The sequence below is a fragment of the Oryx dammah genome, unplaced genomic scaffold (assembly GCF_014754425.2).
Source record: "Oryx dammah isolate SB20612 unplaced genomic scaffold, SCBI_Odam_1.1 HiC_scaffold_5, whole genome shotgun sequence".
In the NCBI taxonomy this organism is placed as follows: domain Eukaryota; kingdom Metazoa; phylum Chordata; class Mammalia; order Artiodactyla; family Bovidae; genus Oryx; species Oryx dammah.
Window position 1 is genome coordinate 17,530,213 of NW_024070189.1, and position 23,112 is coordinate 17,553,324.

The following is a 23,112-nucleotide window of genomic DNA, read 5'->3' on the forward strand; positions in this document are numbered from 1 at the left end:
TGGATTCTAGGGGATTTTGTATATATACAATCATGTCATCTGCAAACACAGTTTTACTTCTTCCTATTTCTAAAAGATCTTATGAATTTGGATACATTTTCTTTCATTTTCTTGACTAAATGCTCTGACTAGAACTTCTAGTAAAATGTTGAATAGAAGTGGTTAAAGTGACATTTTTGTCATATTCCTGATCTTAAGGAAATGCTTTCCTTCTTTTACTATTGAGTATGACTGTGACTTCCTTATAAATTCTCCTTATCATGTTAGGGAAGTTCCCTTCTAACCTAGTTTGTGGGTCTTTTTATTGTGAGAGGGTGTAGAATTTTGTCAAATGTTCCATTTGTGTGTTTTGAGATGATAATGTCATTTTTTTTCCCCTTTCACTGTCTCAATAGGGCTTATATTACATTGATTGATTTTCAGAAGTTCAACCTCGATGGAATTCCTGACTTAAATCTCATTTGGTGATGGTGTATAATTTTCTTTATTATGCTTTTGGATTTGGTTTGCTAGTGTTTTGTTGAGGAATTTTGTGTGTTTATTCATAAGACATATTTATCTGTGGTTTTCTTATGATATCTTTGGTATTAGTTATTACTATCTTTGGTATTACTGACCTCATAAAATGTGCTAGCTTTGTCAGTTTTTTGGAAGAGTTTGAGAAGGAATCATGTTAATTCTTCTTTAAATATTTGATAGAACCCACCACTAAAGTCATATGGTCCTGACTTTTCTTTTTGGGGAGATTTTTATTAACCGATCCAATCTCTTCTCTTGTTATAAGTCTGTTAAGGTTTTCTACTCTTGGGACTTCCCTGGTGGTCCAGCGGTTAAGACTCTGCACTCCCAATGCAGCAGGCATGGGTTCCATCCCTGATCAGGGAGCTAAGATCCTGTAGCCACACGGTGAGGAAAAAAAGATATCCTTCTCTTTTGATAACTTGCATTTTCCAAGGAATTTGTCTATTTCCTCTAGATTGTCTAACATGTTGGTATAAGTCTGTTGGTATAAGTATTTTCTTATAATCCTTTTGATTTCTGTGAGATCAGTGGTAGTTATTTGCATCTTCTTTTTTTCTTAATCTTGTTAAAGGTTTGTAATTTTTGTTGATTTTTTTTTTTTCAAAGAAACAAGCTTTGGTTTCATTGATTCTCTCTATTGCTTTTCTCTATTTTGTTTCTCTCTGCTGTAATCCCTATTATTTCTTTCTTTCTAATGGCTTTGTATTTAGTTTCTGCTTCTTTTCTGGTTCCTAAGAGTGTGAAGTTGGGTTGTTTATTTGAAATCTTTTTTTTAGTGTAGGTGTTTATAGCTACAAACTTCCCTTGGAGCAGTGATTGTGCTGTATCCTTTAAGTTTTTGGTGTATTGTGTTTTTTATATCAAAGTTTTTCTAATTTCCTTAGTGATTCTTTCCCTGATCTTATATTGCTTAAGAGTGTTAAGCAGTTTTTCTTTTGTTATTGATATCTAGCTTTGTTCCATTGTGGTTGATTCCATTGTAATCACTCATTGTGTGATTTTGGATATTTTGAAGTTTGAGAATTCCTTTATGCCCTAACATATGGTCTCTTCTGGGGAATGTTCTACATGCAGGTGAGAAGAATATATGTTTTGCCATTGTTAGGTGGCATGTTCTATGTTGGTCTGTCAGATGTAGTTGATTTATAATGTTATTCTGTCTTATTCTGTTATAATGTCTTTTATTAGTGAGTTTCTGTCTATATGTCCTCTGCATTATTGAAAGTGGGCTTTTGAAGTTTCCAACTATTATTGGAGACTGTTTCTTCCTTCAGTTATGTCACTGCTTGCTTCATACATTTTGAGGCTATATTGTTTGATATATATATATAAAATTGTTACATCTTCTTAATGCATTGATCCTTCACTGTAAAATGTCTTTGTCTCTTGCAACAGTCTTGTATGTAAAATCAATTTTGTCTGATATTAATAAAGGTAGCCAGATTTACTGTTTATAAAAATGAATTTTGTCTGATATAGGTAGCCAGGCTTCCTTTTGGTTGCTGTTTGCATGGAGTTTCTTTTTCCATCCCTTGACTGTTAACCTATCTGTGTCTTTGGGTCTCAAATGCATCTCTTAAAAGCTGCATATAGCTGTATTATGTTTTTTTAAAAAAATATTCTGCCAATATCTGTCTTTTAATTGACAAGCTAAACTCATTCACCTTTAAAGTAATTACTGACAATGAAGGATTTATATCTGCAATTGTGCTATTTGTTTTTTGTATTATTTTTTGTTATTCCTCAGCTTCTCTAATACTGACTTATTTTGTGTTTGATTGATTTTTTTCCTGTATATCATTTTCCTTTCCATTTCTTTTTACATATATTTTTAGGTATTAGTGGTTACCATGGGAATTACAGTTAACATCCTAAATTTATAAAACTCTAGTTTGAATTGATACCAAGTTAGCTTCAGTAGCATACATTGACTCTACTCCTAACTGGCTCCATCTTCTCCTTTATGTTCTTACTGTCATAGATTATGTCTTTATGCATTGTGTGTCCATTAATATAGATTTATGATTATTGTTTTATATATTTGTTGATTAAATGAAATAGGAAATAAAAAAGAGAAGTTACATAGCAAAAATATAGCATTATTAGGTTTTATATTTATCTGTGTAGTTACCTTTATCATTGTTCTTTATCTCTTTGTGTAGCTTTAAGTTACTGTCTAGTATCCTTTTATTTCAACCTGAAGGACTTCCTTTAGCATTTCTCATAGAGCAGATAACTAGTAATGAATTCCCTTATCTTCCATTTAGCTAAGAATGTCATAATTTCTTCTTTATATTTGAAGGGTTGTTTTGCTGAATGCAGAATTCCTGGTTGACATGTTTTTCCTTTCAATCTTTAAATATATTGTTCTACTTCCCTTTAGTCTCCATGATTTTTGATGAGAAATACACTGTTAATCTTTTAGAGAAGCCATTTGAGCAGCCACTGATGTGATCAGTCACTTTTCTCCTGCTGCTCTCAAGTTTCTCTCTATCTTTGTCTTTTAGCAGTTTGAGAATAATATATCATGATGTGGATTTCTTTGAGTTTGTCCTGCTTGGAGTTTGTTGAGGTTCTTGTGCTCATTCGCTTCAGTCGTGTCTAACTCTTTGCAACCCCATGCCCTGTAGCCCGCCCATCTCCTCTGTCCATGGGATTCTCCTGGCAAGGATACTGGAGTGGGTTGCCATTCTCTTTTCCAGTGGAGGTTCTTGGATGTATATATTTATGTATTTCATAAAGTTTAGGAAGTTTCTGGATAGTATTGCCAATATTTTTTTCTGCCTTTTTTCCTTTCGTTTCTCCTTCTGGGACTCTCATAATATATATGTTGATATGTTTGATGGTATCCCATAAGTCTCTGAAGCCTTGTTCATTTTTCCTTTTTTTCTTTCTACTCCTCACACTGGGCAGTTAACAGTTGCCCTATCTCCAAATTTACTCCTTCTTGAATCTGTTGTTGAATGTGTCTTGTGAATATTTAAATTTTACCTGTAATACTTTTCAATTACCAAATTTCTACTTTGAGTTTCAAAAATAATTTAATTTCTTTTAATTCTTTGTCTATGATTTTCTTTAGCTCTTTTAGCATATTTAAAGCAGTAACTTTCAAGTCTCAGTCTTGTAAGTTGATGCCTGGACTTCCTCAGGATGGTTTCCATCAATTTCTTTCTTACTTTTTATGTCCTGTGAATGAGTGACGCTTTCCTGCTACTTCCTTGTGTGCTTTGTAATTATCTTGTTGCGATCTGGACGTTTTGAACATTGTAATTCTGAAAATCTGGTTCTCCTGCACCAAAGACTATTATTATATGATGAAGTCTGCAGTTGTTCATTTGTTTAGTGACTTTTCTACATTTTTTTTTTTTGAAAAGCCTATATTCCTTGTCTTGTGTGGTCACTGAAGTCTATGTTCTGTTATCTCTGTGGTCAGCTAGTGACCTGACAGAAATTTCCTTAAATGTCTGGATACAATAAGAGTTTAAAAAAGTAAAAGGAATTCTGTCTCTTTAAATTCCATGGTGCCAGGGAAGCAGTTCAAACCATTAAGCTTGAATTAATAGCCAGCCTCTGTGCTGGCCACTTAGTGACCCGCCAGGTCACAAAACACAGAACTCTGGTTTTTTGAAGGAGAAGATCTTACTGTCCACCTTGATGCCAAAAGGTTGAATCAGGAGTGGAGGATTATTGCTGCTTATGCATGATGTTGCAATTCATGAAAATTTGCTGGCTTCTTTGTTTGTCATGCACTTCCCTGGATGCTCCATGTGTTCAATTAGACCCCAGAGTTCTAAATTCTAGCAGTTCTTGCAGCTCAATAGTTGTTTTGGTGAAGGGGCTGACTCTAGAGCTTTATACTCTGTGATCTTCCATAATATCACTCCCTTCCATGGTCATTCTTAAAAGTGTTCCAGTTTGAGCAATACATTTTATTGTCACCCATTGGTAATTAAATGACAGGAGCAAGGGAAAAGAAGAAAACAAGTTCTTACAGAGAAGATAAGCCATGAGAATCATCAATAAATATCACTTGCTCGAAGAGTATAAACTGTCAAATGAATGCTACAGAGTTTTCCTAGTATCAGTTCTATATAGCTCCTCCCTTTAAAGAAATTTTTATTCTAGTCTAGCATCAATACTGTGAATGAAAGCCTTTGTTGGAAGCCTTGACAGATGACATTGATTTCCATTGTGAATTTAGATGTGGAGTATTGTCACTATAACACGTGAACTGAGATATAGAGTCTGTGGGGCAGCCTTATCTCTTGCTGCTGACATGGGTGCCGTATTGTCTGCCTTTCTACTTGCTCCCCTTTCTCAAATCTGTGGGTGGGTCATGAACAACTGCTTCATGGCTGTGTGCAGGCCTTGTGTTGTGGAGGCTGCTCTTTAATTGGGCAGAAAAGGTGCTGCCTTGGCTTCTCTCCCATTTCAGAAAGCTGAGTACATGATGTCACTGCAGACTTTCTAGTCTATACCAGCTTGAGGAGCAGGATCCTAGGACTGAAAATCAAACCAGAGGCTTGATATGTGGTGATAAGTGGCATTGCTTTTGGACTTTCAAATCTGGTTATAATGTCAGGAGGTACTTTTTTGAACATGGGTTAATATGTACTTACTTATTCTGAAAATTCGCTAGACTTCAGCTGCTGAATCCCACAAATGGTGATGCTCATCAAAGTTTTTGGTAACTACTCAGAAGAGAATAATAGAGTATATTAGGAAGAAATATTTTCAATAAGAGATCTTGGGTTGACTGGCAGGCTGACTGTCTCTCCAGCTCTTCTACACATACTCAATGCTATATGTATTAGCAAACTTAATTTTTAATAATGTAAGTGAATAAAAATGGAAATGACTTGTTTCCCTTTTTTTTTGATCTGTATTAAACATGCATAACTAATTTTGGTAAACTTGGGTGAAATAGTTTACTATGGTTGAATTTTAAATGCTAAAAAAAGAGGGTTATGAAAAAATGCCTATCAAAATATTAGCTATATCATGTGAAAGGACTGAACGTAGTATCTTGATAGTATAAAAAATTTCTTTAAAAATATTTTTATTATACTTAAAATATATAAATTATAATTATCTATTAAGAAACAAATAGTTTTAATCTTTTCCATAGTTCTCTATGTGATGTTAATGCAGTGTTCATTTATATTGATGCTTGAGTTTAATATTACTTTCTCTAGTATTAACATTGCCAATACCATAGCTTTGGTAACGCACATTTGAATATTTAATTATGTTTCTATAAACAGCTTCTCTAATGCTACATTTTCAGTGAATATGATGGGCCTTCTGTTAGTGCTGGCATTTGAGCAATCTTGCTTTCTATTTTTCTGTTACATATACAATGTGAAGTATTCCCACCTGAGATTTCTCTGAAGTTTTACTTGGGAAACAGAACCTAATTTGAAAGATGTTTTCTGTTGTATGTTGCTCAGATCAAGCTTTGCATTGAATCAAGCCAAATGATGAAAACAGTCCAGCCTTCTTTCCAGCAGAATGCAATTACCTCTAAGGCCTATAGTAAAAGACCAACTAATTGAGAACACTTGTCTTTGTTTTCAGTTAGCCAAGATTCTTACTAAGAGTGTCCATTTTTTAAATTCAAAAAGGTGGGTTTACTTTTAATGAACTAAGAGTTGGGAGATCTTAAAATTAAAGCATGTGCAGGTTATCCTCTTCCTCAAGGGGACATACACTACTCCTGTGCTCGTGTGAAGTAATAATGAGATACCATAAGCAAACAGTAGATGATTCATGTCAGATGGCTCTTCAATAACGTTAGGGGGGAAAAAAGCAGCTGATGTATGGGATATTGAAGGCAGATTAAGTTGTTAATGTATATTAGTATATTCTTAATTTCCTTTTAATTGAAAAAGACATATTGACTTTAATTAGAACCATTTCACAGGAACTGTCAATTAGCACATGTCAAACTAGTTAATTCAGAACAGAATTCTTTTAATTAGGGTCTGCTTTCCTTTAACTATGGGGCCAATGAAATCAGCCTTTCCTTATCTAGATTTTAAATGTCTCTAAGACATATAATACAAATGTAGACTCTTATCTATTATTAGAAGCCCATATGGATAACATTAAAATGATGATGCTGGCATTGTTCATGCAGCACAAATCAGAGTCCCTTTATGACTGTTAGAAAAAAAAAAATGGCTTTGAACAAAGACTATTTTAAATACCAGATTTATCCTACTTTAAAGAGACTACAAAATTTATGACATGCATGTTCACATTTAAAGTATTATTTAATACGTCTGCTCAAATAAATGGGCCTATTCAAACGTTTTGTGTGTTCTATCAGCCGAAGACACATAAAACATTGTCAAGCCATACAGCAACATTTTTCCCGTAAATGAACTGTAATCAAAAAGGGAAAACAGACTGAATGAATTTTTTTTGCATGACATAAAAATAGCATTGTTAACTTTCATTGCATCCAGAGATTTAATACCAATAGTTGATGCAGTGACTAAACCACTGGTAGTGAGCTAATGTGATCTTAGTAATCAGACAGTGTAAAATCTGCAACTTGGCTCTTGCTTAATGTAATGATGTGGAATTATAGCATTTTAGTTACAGTTGGCATGAGGATTGGCACATAGAATAAGCTTGGTGGGGCAGGGCTGTGTGGTGTTCACCTACAGAATAGGTATGCTTATAATTTTAAAAGAAGATTTTAAATTATATGTAAAGAGAGAGTTAATAGGAGATCCAGCTTGCTTTATCATGTGAGGTTTAGTCACTGTTTTACTCAGTTATAGCAAGCAAGGGTTACAGAAATTAATAAAAAGTATATTAATAAGTTAAATTTGAGATTTAAAAAATAATTATCTAGTAAGATATTATGTGTAACCTCAACTTGTTCATCTTATTGTAGGTACATTTAACTTCATAACAGTAGTGTACCTTTCTAAAGTATGCTATACTGTAACTATATCAGTGATTACATTTGTGAAACTGAGTTAAATGAAGAATTATAGTAATTTTCTAATATTGGTCGACACAGGCAAAAGAACAAGGGCAATAAACAAATGAAAAAATGCTACCAAAAAACTCCATTCTTTTTCTTCCAGAGCTGATCGTTCTCTTCTGAACTATTTCTAGAGCTACCTTACCTCTCTGTGTTTGACAGTGACAAACCCTCTATTTGACAGTGACAGCCTACATTCAGCATGTCCATATTTTGTTTAGATCTGTAGCTTTTAACTTTTTGGTGTCACTTGAATCTCTGATGAAAGATATTAATCCTATTCCCAGAAAAATTCACATACTCATACATGCACTAAAATATTCAGGATGGGAAATCTTAACTTCTTAAAAAACAATCTGGCAAAACTTGCTAAAGGATGTAACCTCAGTTTGATATAACTAACGACTTGTAGTTTTGCAGAGCCTATACTTGGTTCTGGGAATATAACAATGAGTAAGATAAAACCTTAGCATCTGACTCACTGTGACAAGTTATTAGCACATTTTCAGAAATTACTGTATGATTCTTATTTTAACCGCTTTTACTCTCTGAACTGTTTAAAGTTTTATCTGTATTTACAAATCTTGTACAAGTATTCAATCTGAAGAACAATTTTACATAAAAATTGTTTGACAAAAGGACTTCCTTGGTGGCTTAGTGGTAAAGAATCGGCCTGCCAGTGCAGGGGACACAGGTTTGATCCTTGATCTGGGAAGATCTCACATGCTATAGAGCAATTAAGCCCATGCCCCACAGCCACTGAGCCTGTGCTCCAGAGGCTGGGAGCCATACTCCTGAAGCCTGTGCACCCCAGGGCCCATGATGCTCGGCAAGAGAAGCCACCGCAATGAGAAGCTGAAGCACTGCAACTAGAGAGTAGATCCACTTGCCACAATGGGAGAAAAGCCCATGCAGCAACGAAGACCCAGCACAGCCATAAATAAATACAATTATTTTAAAAATTGCCTGAAAAATTTAATTACTAGATCATTAGTGGAAGTTAATTTTATGGCTTTAACTCAACAGATTTTATTGATCCTTTTAATCTTATTTATAATTCTATTTTGTTTAATAATCATAGATAATATTAATATCCTAATTTGGACCCACCTTTTATCTCTGTTTATTCATTTAATTATTTACAAAGAAGACATAAAGCATACTAATATCATTGTTATAAGTTAGTCTCATTTAAGCATAAAATAAACCGTTGGAAATGATTTTGGGTGGCGGTGCTGGTTAATTTCTTGATTATCCGTGATAGGTTGGCTGAGCAAGTCCTGTGCTGTGTGTGCTAAGTCGCTTCAGTCATGTCCAGCTGTTTGTGACCCTGTGGACCATAGCCCGCCAGGCTCCTCTGTCCATGGGATTCTCCAGGCAAGAATACTGGAGTGGGTCGCCATGCCTTCCTCCAGGGGAGCTTCCCAACCCAGGGATTGAACCTGTGTCTCTTATGTCTCCTGCATTGCCAGGCGGGTTCTTTGTCACTAGCACCACCTGGAAAGCCCAAGATAGGTCTACTTTCCAGGAATATCAACACACCCAGTCTTAATTCCTTTCTATCTTAAAAGGGGTATATTTTGGGTCTTTAAGAGTGTACTATACCATTATTAAATAAATATATAAAAATATAGATAGATATAAATATTTTCTTATATATATTTATAGATATATACATAAACACATAAATATATAAATGTATAAATAAATATATAAATATACATATGCTTAAGTATACTTATGTTCAGTTCAGTTCAGTCACTCAGTCGTGTCTGACTCTTTGCGACCCCATGAATCGCAGCACGCCAGGCCTCCCTGTCCATCACCAACTCCCGGAGTTCACTCAGACTCATGTCCATCGAGTTGGTGATGCCACCCAGCCATCTCATCCTCTGTCGTCCCCTTCTCCTCCTGCCCCCAATCCCTCCCAGCATCAGAGTCTTTTCCAGTGAGTCAACTCTTCGCATGAGATGGCCAAAGTACTGGAGTTTCAGCTTTAGCATCAGTCCTTCCAAAGAACACCCAGGGCTGATCTCCTTTAGAATGGACTGGTTGGATCTCCTTGCAGGCAAAGGGACTCTCAAGAGGCTTCTCCAACACCACAGTTCAAAAGCATTAATTCTGTGGCACTCAGCTTTCTTCACAATCCAACTCTCACATCCATACATGACCACTGGAAAAGCCATAGCCTTGACTAGACGGACGTTTGTTGGCAAAGTAATGTCTCTGCTTTTCAGTATGCTATCTAGGTTGGTCATAACTTTCCTTCCAAGGAGTAAGCGTCTTTTAATTTCATGGCTTGCAGTCACCATCTGCAGTGATTTTGGAGCCCCCCAAAATAAAGTCTGACACTGATTCCAATGTTTCCCCATCTATTTCCCAGGAAGTGATGGGACCAGATGCCATGATCTTCGTTTTCTGAATGTTGAGCTTTAAGCCAACTTTTTCACTCTCCTCTTTTACTTTCATCATTTACTATGTTATTTTAGTCCAAATTTGCTCCTTGGTTATCTGTAGCAATTTAAATTCCTTTGTCTATTTTAGCTGTTGAAAAACTGACCCTTAGTGTTTTGCCAGCAACAATTCTGACCTTAGGAAGTTTATAGAACCCATGGGCCTTAACTTAGTTTAATTATCTTAATGGTATAGTGGTAGGTAGAGGTTTTATATATTGTTAAAAATTGGCAAAAACTATTCACATCATGTGTTTGTGAATCAAAACCATAGCCTTTTAACTCTGACTTTGTTAGCAGAATTTTAACAGATTATTTAAATTATTAAAAGCTATGATTTCTAATAGTTTTATCCAAACAGGAATATTCTAGAAGTCCCTAGAATGCTTCATTTAAAGGAAAGTAGCATTGAGGTTAAAATTTTTAGTGGTTAGATTTTAAGAGTTAAAATAGGAACTTTCTCAATTACTTTATCTCCTTTCTAGATCCTTAATCAAGTTGCATTGATTTTATTAGGAGCTACATGCATCATTGTGTGTGGGATTTATGTTTACTCTGTAATATATAATCCCTTCTCCGTTTCTACCTAATGATAAACAATTGTCTGGCATAAATTAATTATATATTATAATATTTATTTATCTGTGGCTGTGTTAGGTCTTACTTGTGTCACGCAGGCTCCAGAGTGCATGGGCTTGGTGGTTGCAGCATGTAGGCTTGGCTACCCTGAGGCCTGTGGGATCTTAGTTCCCCAAGCAGGAATAGAACCCATGTCCCCTCCCTTGGAAGGTAGATTCTTAACCACTGGACCACCAGGGAAGTCCCTACTACATTATAATTTAATAAATTTAATTTTTTGTAACTTGAGTGTTTTCATATAGCTTTTGGAAAGTGATAGATATTTGTTTCTATTTTTGTTTTTATCAGCCAATCTCAATTAGTTTGGTTCAATACTGTATTTATTGAACACCTATAATTTCCAGACACAGTTAATGTTAGGCATTATCTTATTGAATGTTACTTGAAGCATTTATTTGCTTTTCTCTTGGTTGTGTGGAGTCTGTTTATTATTAATTTTCAGTGAATTAGCTATTGGCTGTTTCAAAATTATTTACTTATTGTTTTATAATTGAAATATTTTCAAGCCCATTATCTTATGCAGGATGAATAATCCCATCATTACAGTTTAACTGTTTGCTTCACTGATATTTTTAGAAGGTTCTGCATATGGAAAAGCTTGTTCAAATTCTAGTATCACTATTTACTAGCTTTGTGTACTTAGATAAGTTACCTAACCTCTCTGAGCCTCAGTTCCCTCCTCTGAAAAATAATAATACCTACATTACAGTATTGTAAGGATTAAAAGAAATCTGTAAAGTGTTGAAATATGTAAAGCTTTGGTTTTTCCAATGGTTTTGTACAGATGTGAGAGTTGAATCATAAAGAAGGCTGAGAGTGAAAGTCACTCAGTGGTGACTGACTCTTTGCAACCCCATGGACTGTAGCCCACCAAGCTCCTCTGTCCATGGAATTCTCCAGGCCAGAATACTGGAGTGGGTAGACGTTCCCTTCTCCAGGGTTTCTTCCCGACCCAGGGGGGTCGAACCCAGGTCTCCTGCATTGCAGGCTAATTCTCTTTTTTTTAATCCAGAAAATGTTTAATTAGAGGTTGTATGATATACATGTTGAAAATCCAAAATAATCTACAAATAAATTATAAAATTATTAAGAAATATTGTTAGAATTGCCAAAATGCATTGAATTCTAATTGAAAAACAAACACTTTACAAATGACATTTAAAATAGTATGAAAAATAATCACACATCCAGATTAATTTAAAAATATATGTAAGAACTTTAAAAAATATATATCTTATTATTTTTAAAATTAATTTAAATTTATTTATTTTAATTGGAGGCTAGTTACTTTACAATATTATATTGGTTCTGCCACACATCAACATGAATCCACCACAGGCATGCACGTGTTCCCCATCCTGAACCTCCCTCCCACCTCCCTCCCCATACCATCCTCCGGGTCATCCCAGTGCACCAGCCCCAAGCATCCTGTATCGAACCTGGACTGGCGATTCGTTTCTTATAGGATATTATACATGTTTCCATGCCATTCCCCCAAATCATCCCACCCTCTCCCTCTCCCACAGAGTCCAAAAGTGCAGGCTGATTCTTTACTGTCCGAACCACCAGGGAAGCATGAGTGCCGAAGAATTGATGCTTCCAAATTGTGGTGCTGGAGAAGGCTCTTGAGAGTCCCTTGTACAGTAAAGAGATCAAACCAGTCAATCCTAAAGAAAATCAGTCCTGAATATTCATTGGAAGAGCTGTTGTAGAAGCACCATTACTTTGGCTGTCTGATTTGAAGAGCTAACTCACTGGAAAAGAACCTGATGCTGGGAAGGATTGAAGGCAAAAGGAGAAAGAGCAGCAGAGGATGAGATGGTTAGATAGCATCACCAATTCAGTGGACATGAATTTGAGCAAACTCCGGGAGATAGTGGAGGACAGAGGAGCCTGGCGGGCTATAGTCTGTGAGGTCTCAAAGATTCAGACATGATTTAGCAACTGAACACTACCAAAAACAAAAGAGCATTTAGCATCATGTCAGTTAACATATCGGAGAAGGCAATGGCACCCCACTCCAGTACTCTTGCCTGGAAAATCCCATGGACGGAGGAGCCTGGTGGGCTACAGTCCATGGGGTTGCAGAGAGTCGGACACGACTGAGCGACTTCACTTTCACTTTTCACTTTCCTGCATTGGAGAAGGAAATGGCAACCCACTCCAGTGTTCTTGCCTGGAGAATCCCAGGGATGGGGGAGCCTGGTGGGCTGCCGTCTATGGGGTTGCACAGAGTTGGACACGACAGTGACTTAGCAGCAGCAGCAGTTAACATACTCAGTAAATATTTGTTCCTATCCCATGCAAGTTTGTTGTACTAACTGTCTTTACTGGGAAAAACAGCTATCTGTTAAATAAATTCACCCTCAGATGGAAATACAAATTGTTAACATGAGTGCTCTACTAATTTGATTACTGATGGATATTAGCAATGTTCCTGGTGCTTGAGGAAAAGCTAGCTGATGACAGTCATCTACTTTTGACCAGCCGTCTTTTCTTCTCTGTGCTTGTGAAATGTTCTATGACTGAAATGGCTTCTAACAAAACCCCTTAGTTTATAATAGTTCAGTATAGGATATTAAAATATTCTTGAATAGCAGTATTAGCTCCTGAAAATACAAAAGAGGTATATAAAAATAACCTATAATGATGCCAACCACAGGTAATTGCTATAAATATTTTGGTATGGTTTATGTATGTGTGCTGAGAATTTTAAATCATAACATTTTATTCATAATTGTGATTTAAATGGCTGTATGGTATTTATTTTAAATCTAATCTTTGTTTTGAGCTTTGCATTTTTTGTCCTTCTGCTCTAGTAAGTCATGTTGGAATATACATCTTTATATATATATAAACTTTATTTCTGATTATTTCTTTAGGTTAATTCTTAGGAATAGAGTTACTGGTCAAAGAGAATAAACAGTAATATTTTATAAATGTTATCCCAAATTGCTTTCTAGAAAGGTTATCAGTTTATACCCTCATGAACCCCAAATGTGGCATTCTGACAGAAGAGAGTTACTTTTTTGAATATACAGTTCGTCTGGTAGTTAAGACAGTTGATTTGTATATAGTTTTTTGCTAATTGATTCTTGTATAATTGATTCAATCTGGCACTTATTTAGGAAGAGGCCAAATAACATTCTAATGACCAATGGGATCTTGCCTGAGATTTTAAAAAAAGAAGATGGCTTTTAGTTTAAAAGTAATGATTAAAGTAATATTTGTTAAGTGGTAACTGGTATGCCAGTGTGCCATAGTCATATCTTGATTTTTTTGTATGTGTTATGAGGTCTCTTCAGGGCTAAATGCTGTAGTGATTTTTAGAGGAAAATGAGATTCTTCTAATGTGCAATTAAAATATTTGCATTATTGGCAGTATACATTATAGAGAAACTTGAGGGTAAAAATCAGCTCATTTTATTTTGTAGTAAAATAAAAAATAGGAAAAATGTGCTAACATGATAATATCTAATGAGGGAAATGTTCTGTGCAGATGTCTGTTTTTCTATTAATCCCTAAAATGACTATATACTTTTATTTATATGAGTAACATCAGATACAAACATGTTGCTAGGAATATCTATCTACTTAAAAAAGATAAACACAACATGAGTTTAGAATTTTAATACTGTTTTAAAGGTGATTTAAACCATTGGATAATGTAAGATTTGAGATTTCAACAAAGATCTAATATCTATGTATGCCACTTCTGAGAGTTATTTAGACATTTTTCTCTTGTTTAACTGCATTTAGTACAGCTTCTAACACGGAGAAGTAAGAACTTAGTCCTGTATAATGTATCATTTATGGGGCACTGGGAAAAATAATTTTACTTGGTTATTTTTGAAGCCTCCTTCTAGGCGCACTGGCAGCCAATTTTATATCTCTCTCTATATATATATTATATCTTTATTCTAGTATGTAGATAACAAGGTCATATGCTTTTCAGCTAACACAAAGGGCATATGAAAAGAAAAGAACTATTTTTGTTTTGCTTTTGTCATTAGTGTTAGTTGCTCTGTTGTGTCTGACTCTCTGTGACCCCCATGGACTGTAGCCTGCCAGGCTCCTCTGTCCTTGGAATTTCTAGGCAAGAATACTGGGGTGGGTAGCCATTCCCTTCTCCAAGGGATCTTCCTGACCCAGGGCTCGAACCTGCTTCTCCTGAACTGGCAGGCGGGTTCTTTACTGTCTGAACCACCAGGGAAAGGGTTTTCATATTATCTTTGTACATTGGACACCTTTTCATGTTTATTATACTATGCTAATAGCAGTGTCACATTTCATTAACACCAAGTTAGTGGAAATGAAAAGCAGAATGTTTTGTTGCTCTTATTATTGTTTCAGATTTTTGTCCTGTAAATACTTAACTTTTATGGTAATGAACTATTTCAGAAGGGGAATGCCTTAGGGAGATATATTCTGTTTTAAGCCAGAGTAGGCTGCTAACCTAAATTTGGACCTTTCCCTTCCAAAGTTAATATATTGAGATACTAATACGGATAAATACAAATAGTTGTTGTATTTTGCACTCTTGAATGTCACTGAAGGCACAGCTTCATTGAGGAGTGGGAAGAGAGATATACGTGCACAAATGATCACCCTTTTGCATTGAAATTGGCATTCTTCAGTCCTGGAACTAAGCAAAACAAATAACAAAGTCACACTGCTAGCTATACATACTTTACACTAACTTCACACTAACCCTATTGGACTTGATAGTATGGGCTTGAATGTACAATGACAGAGACAGGGAGTGTGGGTTTGGAGAGTTGGAGAGATGAAACAGGGATATGTGTAGAGGAGATTAATACTCTAGGCTTTTGATTTTTAATTTGTATAATTAACTTTTTTCTCTCTCAAGTCTTGAATATAGAGTTGTAATTGGAATTAATTTAAGCGTAGTTACCAAAATAATGGAATAAATCATTTAAGACAGGGTATCTTGTTGTTGAATATATTGATTAGCTTTAAGTAGGTTATCATGTTAGTTTATAAATCTTAATGCCTTGTCACTTGTAAATATGCTTGATATTAAAAACATTTCTCCACGCTTTGATTTTTCTTTGGTATCTAAAATTAATGGGCAAAACATGAACTTCATTATGAATTCCTCCTAAATTTTCTTTTTTTTTTTTTACAGTTTACTTTCTCAAGACTTCTTTTGGATTACAGAGATCATGTTCTTCCTGTAGACTCCTATGGAAGAATTTAAAATGAGTAAGTTGATGTTCTGGGGTATTATATTTGGAGAGGTATTTGACTGAAATTAATATATATTATGTTGGCTGCTGCTAATGTGTTAGAAATGATCCTTCAAAGAGTCGAGTTGAACACCGAACCCAGTGTCATTTGATGAGAGCTGAAAAGAGGCACATGTACACAATCATTTATGAGTCTGATGAGACTGCTTGTCAGTTTTCATTTATTTTAACTTGAATCAGCACTGGGGTCAACTTAATAAAACAAGGTAATGCTAGGCCTTGGATTTTAGCAAACATACTTTAGTGGATGTGTCATGAGTTTTTAAAAGCAATTTGAGGATAGAAGTCAAATATGTTGAGTCTGTTGTACAACACAGTGCCGATAGCTAAAAATATGATAGTGTGCACTTTAAAATGTTGAAGATACATCTCATGTTTTTCACTTTCACTTTCTTTACGTGTTCTTACAACAGCACAAAAGCACAAAAGAATACAAGGAAATTTTTGGAGATTCTAGATATGTTTGTAGTACCTTAATTGTGGTGATGTGTGTGCATATGTCCAAACTCATCAAAATATATACATTAAATATGTGCAGTTATATATATGTCAGTTATATCTCAGTAAAACTAAAAATGATGATTATATTTTAAAGATATGTTCTGGAGAAGGAAGAGAAGAAAATTAAACAGATGAATTCCCAAAGCATTCAGGATTCTTGATGTAGGAGGTGAAAGGGATTGGCTTCATGTTTCTTTTTTTCACTCTGTTGCATTGATGATGAGTACCTGATACTGATCATTAAGGAACTGGTCATCCGTACTGATACTGATGTTGATGCTGATGTTGGTGTTCTTAGCATCTAAAGAATATCAAATATACTGTTAAGAGTTTCTCATTAGAGATCTTTTCTTTTACTCAGGCCACTGATTCACAAGAAAAAACTCTGTGAAGGCAATATACAAGTGAAAAACAATTTATGACTGAGGAAGCAAAAGAGGAGGAGGAAGAGAGGTGGCCAAAGTGGGTACACATGGGCTTCCCAGGTGGCATTAGTGGTAGGGAACGCACCTGCCAGTGCAGGAGATATAAGAGACACGGGTTCGGTGCCTGGGTCAGGGAGACCCCTGGAGGAGGGCATGGCAACCCACTCCAGTATTCTTGCCTGGAGAATCCCATGAATGGAGGAGCCTGGCAAGCGACAGTCCATGGGATCACAAAGAGTTGGACGTGGCTGAAGCGACTTAGCATGCAATATTGCTAGAGGAAACGTGAGAGGAAGGAAAATGACAGGGAGTGAATGGGATTATAAAAAGAGATTTTTCTCCATTTTGCTCAGGCGTTGGCCATCTGAGGCCTGGTCTTATTCTTTTTCCTTCCATCTTGCCTACTATCTTCTAGCTATTAAAAATCTTACTCTAATTCTGATGCTAATCTAGTTCCTTCAGCCTTCTACCTTTCCATTTGTGAGAATTCTAGATTCACATGGCCATCATTACTATTACTGGTCTTCTCATTCCACTGTCAGTTGCGTTTGCTGAAAGCTTTCCTTGAATAGTCAAATCCTTCACATAGTTAATTCAGTAGATTCCCTGTCAGTGATAATTCACTGTTGCCAGGCAGTGTTCTAGGCTCTGGGGATAAAATAGTTACTGAGATGAAATCTTGGTCCTCATCACACATATATATATTACAACAGATGAGTAAATACACATTTGATTTGCTGTGGGAAAAAAAAGCAGATTAAATGAGTAGAGAATACCATAGTATCCTACTTTAGAAAAGGCAGTCAAGGAAGTTTTCTCTGTGGAGGCGATATTTGAACAGAAATCTGAAGTTCAGAAACAAACCATATGAGTTTCCCATATCGGAAATGTAGCTGAGTTTCCCAAACCAGTTACATATCGGAAGTGTGTAGCTGGAAGTGGAATGACTCCAGTGCAGAGGCTTATGTTTGATGTCTTCAGGAGTTAGTAAGAAGCACAGTAGGTAGAGGAGGAGAGTGGTAGGAAATGAGGTTAAGAGTTAGGCAGAGGCACAGTACAGCCTGATCGGGACCACAGTAAAGCCCTTTGACTTTATTCTAAGTGTGATGGCAAGTCATTACTCTTAGCGTGTCGAGAGCAGGGAAAGAATGTGGACTCACTTCCCTTGAGGAGTATTTTTTTCAAATGAAAGCAGAGATGCAAGGTATCAGGAAAATTATTAGGTGCGTATCCAGTTGCGTTTATTAATATAAACACTTTGGTTGGAATGGGGAGCAGTTGTTCAGGGATAGCCTTCACTGGATAACACTACTCCAGTTCTGTTTTACTTTTGGAAGAATGCTACAGTGCTGTAAGGTACTGTGTTCCTAGAGAGATTGTATTAATCAGTACTTCCAGAAACCAGTGGAAATGAAGTCAGTGGTGGCTGAACGGGGAACCTAACTAATATCCTGCCTTCCTATCTTTTTCATTAAGCCTAGTATATAGAAGTGCAAGTAATATACTTAAGCTATCAGTTTGTTACAAAGGGTTAGATTTTGCTTATTATTTTGTATAGCCATTCTTGTCAGACTTTTCCCAGCCACATCCATTCACTATTGAGGATAGATGAAAGAGCCATTAGATGAGCCATTTTCTTTGTGAGATTGAATGCACTGCACTTAATTACAAAGTTTTGAGTATATTAAAGCCAGGAAAGCTTTATTAATGGTTTATTAATGGTCTACAAGGTGACAATATTATTTTAGAAGTTTTAGTGAAATTTATTGTAAGTAGGAGTCAGCAGACTGTTTCTGTAAAAGGCCAGATAGTAAATATTTTGGGTTTTGTGGGTCATATGGTTTCTGTTTTAACTCCTGTCATTACTCTGCACAACTTTGTCATTGTAGTTCAGATGTAGTCATAGACAAAACATAAACTAATGATTGTGATTGTAGCCCAATAAAACTTTATTTATAAAACAGGGGTGGACAGGTTTGGCCTGCTCAGTTCAGTTCAGTCGCTCAGTCGTGTCCGACTCTTTGCGACCCCATGAATCGCAGCACGTCAGGCCTCCCTGTCCATCACCACATCCCGGAGTTCACTCAGACTCACGTCCATCGAGTCAGTGATGCCATCTCATCCTCTGTCATCCCCTTTTCCTCCTGCCCCCAATCCCTCCCAGCATCAGAGTCTTTCCCAACGAGTCAACTCTTTGCATGAGGTGGCCAAAGTACTGGAGTTTCAGCTTTAGCATCATTGCTTCCAAAGAAATCCCAGGGCTGATCTCCTTCAGAATGGGACTGGTTGGATCTCCTTGCAGTCCAAGGGACTCTCAAGAGTCGTCTCCAACACCACAGTTCAAACGCATCAATTCTTCACCGCTCAGCCTAACTCATGCTATAAAGAATCTTGTGAAAATTATGACTACCATTTATTGAGCATGAACAGAGTAGTGGGTAATGTTATGGATACATTGTATTGTTATTTAATTAATCCTCACCACAAAAAGGAAGCTGAGGCTCAGACGTTTTAAAATTATTACTCCAAGTTCATACAGCAAATTGCAGGGTCATTACTAGAACCCAGATTTATCTATGAGTGTGATGATAGTCTTTATTTTTCTTTCTAAAAATATTCACTTATTTATTTATTTGGCTGCATGAGTCTTGCTTACTGCATGTGGGATCTTTCACTGTGGTGCACAGATAGACTCTCTAGCTGTGGCCTGTGGGCTCAGTAGTTGTGGCACCTGGGCTTGATACACTTATTCTTTATATGAAGGAAAATGCTCTGTGAGTTTAAGAACTTTGCTTTCAATAATCTAAAAGAACCAGGTCATTAAAATATAAGGTTGTGCTACAATAATCTTACTGAAAATCATTTTATAACTGATAATTCAGCTATTGGCCAAAGAAAACTCTGAAAATTTAAATTAGGGTAACCAACTAGTGATTACCAGGACACCAGTGTCTCCCTAAGCTATTCACACTGCTGGGATCATAGGCATTCTTAAAACCTACTGTGCTATACCAATTGCCTTAAAGATCTCTCTTTTTTGTTTTTTGAGGGGCTACATTGGCTCCTCTGGGTAAAGTCTTGGAAGAAAGCTTAGGAGCATTTTAAATTTCTCTTCTCAAAATTCAAACCAGGGGCCAAAAATACCTCTTGGAAAGGCTAGTAAGCAGATGTGAGGATCTTTCATCCTAAAGTGTTGGATGAAGTAATTGTCCAGTTAAACTGTCATCTTAGCTTCACTATCTTTGTGCTCCTGGCCTGGAAGCAGACTTGAGTTACATATAGATTACATCAAAATCTGCCTTACATGAATAAATTCTTGGGAAAAAATACATTTTCTCTTTTTCTCATGAAAGCGTCTAATGGCTTTGTAACTTCAAACCTCGGAGTGGGAGGGTACTGAAATTAGGAAAGCTTTAGTGATTTGGCATGTCAGTATGTGTGTATGTGTGTTTGAGTGTGTGTTAGAAGATAAGAAAAACTCTACAATCAAAATCCCTTTCCTTCGGTTTCTTTCCCTTCAAGATTACAATTTCCTTTCTGATTTTTGAAAGTGTGATCTGATTATATATTTAAAGTAAATAATTATTTATTGGGTACCCACTATGTGTCAGGCATGATGGTATAGCATAGAGGGTATAGATAATGAGTTAAACACACTGTCTTCAAGATTACCAGAGATTAATACTGAGTATTATGGCTCAGTGTTAAAGATTCTGTCTGCCAACCAGATGTGGGGTTTGATCCCTGGGTCAGAAAGATCCCCTGGAGAAAGAAATGGCACCCGACTCCAGTATTCTTGCCTGGGAAATCCCATGGACAGAGGAGCCTGGCAGGCTACAGTCCATGGGGGTCTTAAAGAGTCAGACATGACTTATTGACTAAATAGCAACAAGAAGAAATTAAGTGCTAAAACATGAGTAAGCACATAGGAAAGACATGTAACCATATTTTGGGAGTCAGAGAAGATTTCCTGAAAGAAAATCTGAGCTAAGTCATGAAAAAAAGGAGCTAGACCAAATGAGAAGCAGGATAATCTTATTTGAATTTCCCCCAGTTCAGTCAACATGATATATCTGAATTAAGCATGCTTAAAATATCATTTAAAAGGAAAAAAAAAAGAAAAAAAGGCCTGTTTTTTGAATGCCCTGAACCAAAAGAAAAGATAGATTTGACACCAATCACCTCTTCTAAGTCTAGTAACAGGAAGCACATGTTTGCTTATAGCCTGAGCATTCTCTTCATCAGATTAAGTGTGGCTGGCAAAAAAATAAAAATGTGTTGGACCCCCTTTTCATTACCAGTTCTAACAGAAGAAAGTCTTAGAGTTCAGCTCTGCTCATGAATGAGGAAGAGAGAAGTTTTGATGAATTAACTAAGGTCTACCCCACCCAACTGACATTTTGCGCCACGGTTTTTAATGTTAGAAGTGGGCTAATCTTTCTTTCTGTTTTTCTTCCCCCCTCCTCCCAGTAATATAATCACAAATAGAATTCCAAGAAACATTCGACATAAGTTCTGACCTTAAAATACTTTGTAATTTTGACAAGTTTGGGCTTTATCCTGAGGGCAGTAAAATGACATAACCATATCATTACAGCAGCAACGTGAAGAATGGGTGAAGTAGGGCAACACTAGGGACGCTGACACAAATTAGGCATGTAGGTGAGAACGGGTAATGACGTGAACCAGGGTGAAGGCAGGGGAAATAGAAATTTAGATGGTAGAATAATTCAGACATGGTGACGCTCTGGATATGGTGAATGAGGGGCAAGAGTCAAGACTGATGGTTGGGTTTCTGACTTGGGCAGTGGAGTAGATAGAGGTGCTTATATGAAGACTGAAGACACACAGGGAGGAGGAGCATTAAGCAGCTCTTAAGCGGCTGCAGCTGCTAGGCTGGCTCACCACACTTCTGTAGATTCCTGTAAGAAGGAAACAATGAACCCAGTCAGACAGGTTTAGACAGTTTATTGCTCATAGCAAAGTAGTCGGTATGATCTGCATGTTCACATTGGTTCCCCAAGTCCTGTAGTACAGAATGAGGCTCGGGGTGATGCCGTGCCCTCAGACGCAGGTGGATCTGTGCCCTCCCAGGCTTGCAAGAGCCTACGAGCAAAACTGGCCAACCTTGTCTCAGAGGATGACATTGTCTTTATTATCCTTGTCAGGGAACAGTATGCCCTCTAACCTGGAGGGATAAACCATTTCTACTCTGAGACACACAGAAATACCATAGAGAATTGACTCCTAACAGCAAGATAATGATTTCAGTTTTGACATAATGAATTTGAAATGCCCATTATAGCTAAATCAAGGTATTCAGTAGACAGTTAACTATTTATAAGAATATTCAGTATAGTACTTATAGAAGTGAGGTAATAAAAAATAAAATCTATGAACTTTAGCTATGTAAAAACAATACTATTGATAGTAATTTTAAAGACAGTTACAGCAGGTGGTTACCAAGTTACCTAATTAAACACTATGATATCATTAAATGTGTAGATTTATTATTGTATTCATTTCAAACTGAGTTCACATAGACTTAGTCTTCTGTTGCTTGTGGGATTTGATTATCTGCTAATAACCTCAGAACCTTAGAAAGTAGTATAGTTGCAGGATATTTATGATACACTGTAGAGCTGGCCTCTGACTGTGCCTTTTGTCCGCTTTAGTCTAAACAAGTCCTCTCCAATAGAAATAAAATATAAGCAAGACTTCCCTGGTGGTCCCGTGGTTAAGAATCTGCCTTCCAGTACAGGGGACATGGGTTCAATTTCTGCTTGGGGAACTAAAATCCCACATGCTGCGAGGCAGCAAAGCCTGCACACTGCAACAAAGACTCAGGACAGTCAAAAATTCAAATAAAATAAAATGTGAGCCATGTATGCAATTTAAATTTTTTAGTAGCCACATTAAAAAAGTAAAAAGAAGCAGATGAATTTAATATTTTATTTAACCCAATATGTCAAATGTTATTTCAACATATAAGCAACATAAAATTATTAGTGAGATATTTTATATTTTTTTCATACTAAGTCTTTGAAATCTCATGTGTATCTTACACTGATGTGTGTCTCAGTTTGGACTAGGTATATTACAGAGTGCTCAACAGACATGTGTACCGGCTACCATATTGGACAGCTCAGGTCTAGGCCTCAAGAACAAGAAGCTGTATTTCATCATATGTGATGAATATAGTTCTTCTTTGTATGTCAGAAGACTAAATACTATGCTGTGCCTTTTATCTTAGATAATTGAGTACTACAGGATAACTAACATTATAATGAAAAAGCAAATGG

The 23,112-nt window shown here is 36.3% G+C and overlaps 1 long non-coding RNA gene across 2 annotated transcripts in view; it reads left to right on the top strand.

Moving 5' to 3' along the window:
• Positions 1 to 23,112, top strand: part of LOC120864439 — a 132,196-nt gene that overhangs the window by 77,325 nt on the left and 31,759 nt on the right. For both annotated transcript variants that reach the window (XR_005721197.1, XR_005721198.1), the window contains one exon: positions 15,764 to 15,840. This is a non-coding gene — a long non-coding RNA (uncharacterized LOC120864439). The remainder of the gene's footprint in view (positions 1 to 15,763; positions 15,841 to 23,112) is intronic.